General features: G+C 49.5%; 1 long non-coding RNA gene across 1 annotated transcript; it reads right to left on the reverse strand.

The window, feature by feature from the left end:
* Nucleotides 1-421: 421 nt before the first annotated feature.
* On the reverse strand, nt 422-2515 carry LOC119099343 (uncharacterized). Its single transcript, XR_005094349.1, has 3 exons — nt 2383-2515; nt 1716-1778; nt 422-1167 (listed from the first exon to the last, which is right to left on the reverse strand). It is a non-coding gene; the product is annotated as an uncharacterized LOC119099343 (long non-coding RNA).
* Nucleotides 2516-3473: the final 958 nt, after the last annotated feature.

The raw sequence follows: 3473 nt of genomic DNA on the forward strand, positions 1-3473 counted from the left end.
GCCCTGTCAGAGTGAAAGACGCGTTACGCCGGTACCGAGCGTGTTATAAAGCTCTTAAGGCAGGGTGTGCTGAGAATAGTAACTGTGGCTGTAAATTAATCGAAATATTCTCCTGGTAGCCATGCGTTAAGGGTCGGTCTCCCGGGATGCCAAACGAATTACACACCAGCGGAAAGGGAGAGAAGTCTGCTACTGAGGACGCGCGGGGTGTTACCAGATATCAAAACGCGCAGCGTGCATGGCTGAATGACTGCAGCAATTGGTGGACAGGATGTAAAATATACTGTACTTCACACTGGAATGATCCCAGGATGGTTTATACAGGGATAATTAATAAACAGACCTTTTCGTAGTGTTGAGAGCGAAAAAACCGTTTTACGCGAAGCTGCTGCTCGCGGTCCCACACAACCGACACAATTTGTGAATGACCAATATACATTTATAAATCCGAACATGAAAGATGAACACAGTGCTCGCTACATGATAAACTGAATGTGGCATGAGGTTATTCAAAGAGGCTCGTCACAGCATCTCTGTATATGTCCTGACTACTTGATAAAAACGCGCGTATCTAGAACCTTTGGGCACTACACACAAGCAAGCAAAACACAGCAAGTGCCGGAGTCACCCGCAGTCATGGTAGCTCACGACCGGACTACGCGAGAGCGAACTGAATGAGCAAGCCTCTGACAGAAACGTCGTTGCAATAACCAGTTAGTACGACTGACGCACCAGTAGCTTCATGCAGCTGGTTCTGATCTGAATCGACAGCAGCATTTTCACGAAACTTCCTGAACCATTCAACACATTCACTGAAAAATATACTTACACATACAATGCGCGCGCATCACACCACACACGCATCCTTAACGCGTCCGCGTGGACGATAGATTGGAACAGACTTCGTGTTGCCCGACCATGTCCGGTGCTTTACGACTAGCTCAGCATACGCCAGGCAGTAACAAATAACAGAGCAAGTGGTGGAGTGAACGTAGCGAACGCCGTTTCCATGCCAGATACCGCTGCAGCCCCTCGCGGCTGTCAACGCAGGCGGCCACGGGCTTGCGGATGTGGCAGCTGGAGGTGACGGGCACACTGTGGAGTTCGGCACTCCTACGTCTCCCACATCAGGTTATACATGTCCAGGCCAGACATGATGGTGGCGTCCTGAAACATAAAAGTTTCAGCGTAGGTGGCGTTGTCGGTTGTCCGCCCCTCCCCCTCCCAAACCACCACAACAGAACATCTGGTAGATGTGTCTGTCGGCATTGTGACGGATCGCATCGCGGCTCAAATGTGTATCTTGTCCCTAAAGCTCGTGAGCGAAAAACACAAAACACGGACACATATTGCAAAACGGCGTTAGCTCTCAGAGGTGGAACATGCAAATTGGGTCGCATATAAACAGGAAATTCAGCTAAAAATAGCCTGGAAAAGTGTTTGCGAGAAGAGAAGAACGTCCTGCCATTTTGTTTCAGATGATTTCACCCACCGGGCAGCATCGTAGGGTTAATGCCAATTTCCACAAAAAACAAACACAAAAAAATGATGAGGCGGCCCCTCGAATTGGACAGGCTATGTGGCATCCAATTCCCTGTGCTCTTCCACACAGTTGTTACAACTATCGTCTTAGTATCAAGTGTTGAGTTGCTGCGAGAACACGCCCATCTCTCCAAATACGCATGTAGCCACATTTGACTACAGCGCCACCTCACCTTTGAGCAGTATGCCATGAACTCTTCCAGGGTGATGATGCCATCATGATTTGCGTCTATTTTCTGAAATTGCAACACAGGTGTTGGTAAAATTGGAATTACTTTAAGTCCACCATATCCTCGCGAAACATAGCATTTACACAACATCATGTCGCACAGTATCCCCATCACTCATCCCCGGCATGGCTATCATCATGGCAAGGCTCCCTAACACAGGCCGGAGTGCGCTTTGTTTGAGGCTGGTCGGCATTGAAAAAACAGCTCATTAAGCATGACCATGTTTCCTTAAACATTTCGGTCCGAACCGTACCCAGGGAGGTTGGAGAGTGGAGAGTGTAGGGAAAATGCCTTGGCAGCAAATCGAGGGGTAGGAAATAAGGCCAAACGCTTTCTCCCTGAAAGTCTGACATGGGCAAAACACGGAAATGAACGAAGTAAATGCCACGCTTGCCTTGAAACTTCCAGTTTCACAATCACTCAGAGTTCCACTCACAATGGAAAAATGACCGTCTCCTTGGAAGTCGTTAAACTCTGAAATCGACTGTTCAGGTACTCACTGGTACTCACCAGATTCAGAGTACCAGATTCAGCCCCGACTCAAGTTTTGAACCTTCCTGGATTAGATTCAACCCATACTAGCAGCGTCCGGTGCCTGCCGACAACTCACAGTGAACAGGTCCTGCCCTCTTTCTTCTGGTGAAACGTGGTCCGACTGTGTTGTATCAATCAGCCGATAGATGGCACCGACCACTTGCAGCATTTCGTCCTCGGTAATGAAGCCGTCGTTGTTGACATCGTACAGGCTGGGAACACGCAGACATCGTGTTTTAATTAGAAACTGCACCTGAGACTGCCGCAGTTTGATGGGTCACACCTGCCCAGGACTGGTTCAATTTGAAAGACTGATGCAGTGCCGAATGGATGGTGTGGAAACGGGGGCCTTAGGGGTCTACGGAGCGCAGCGACATTCTGGCAGCATTCAACACCGGTGTTGAGGGGCGGCATCGCAGGAGACTGCGTTAGCCAAGACTGCTGCCAGTCTTCCCTTCAACGCAAAGGCACATCCTTACGCAGCTTTGACAGCCAGCTGAACTTTTCTATTATTGTTTCAGGATTCTCTACGTATTTCTAGGTAGCAGCATGAATGTGGGTAATGGAAGCAAGTTTCACTCGAAACACAACCTAAAGCTGCGTATTACCGAGGAATGAATACGCGAATGAAGCAGAAAACCACATGGCAATGGCAAAAGCATGGCAATTCTGACACATCGTCTTCTGGGTTAACAGCTGCAAACAGCTGTCACCGACGCTAACCCGGCAATGAACTGGCCCCCCAGCGGCAGACCGTCGACTTGTTCATGAACCGTCTATGGTCAAGGTGAAATGGATGACCCCGGTGGTACATAATTGATTGGATATGCTTTCGCGTTGTTTTCGACGGTTCAGTCCCGCCGACAACGCACCCTAAACAAATCAGCCCCGCTCCAGTCACGTGGTCTTCGCTTTGCGTGTGAAACTGATAACGGCCTCCGCCGCCCCGTCATCGCGCCGCGCCGCTGACCTGAGCCCCGCCGGCCGCGGCCGCGGGCCCACCCGGGCACGGGCGACATGCGCTGTGATACGTTTCAAGTCATAACTCACCCAGTTACACATAATTGCTTGTCACTTGACACAAGAATCCTTCATAGTCGTATCCAAGATACCTTTTTCATGCCCTCATAATTTTCAGCTTGAGATAAAAAATTGTTGAGAACTTTC

This window comes from Pollicipes pollicipes, unplaced genomic scaffold, assembly GCF_011947565.3.
Source record: "Pollicipes pollicipes isolate AB1234 unplaced genomic scaffold, Ppol_2.1 Scaffold_4740;HRSCAF=5597_pilon_pilon_pilon, whole genome shotgun sequence".
Classification (NCBI taxonomy): domain Eukaryota; kingdom Metazoa; phylum Arthropoda; class Thecostraca; order Pollicipedomorpha; family Pollicipedidae; genus Pollicipes; species Pollicipes pollicipes.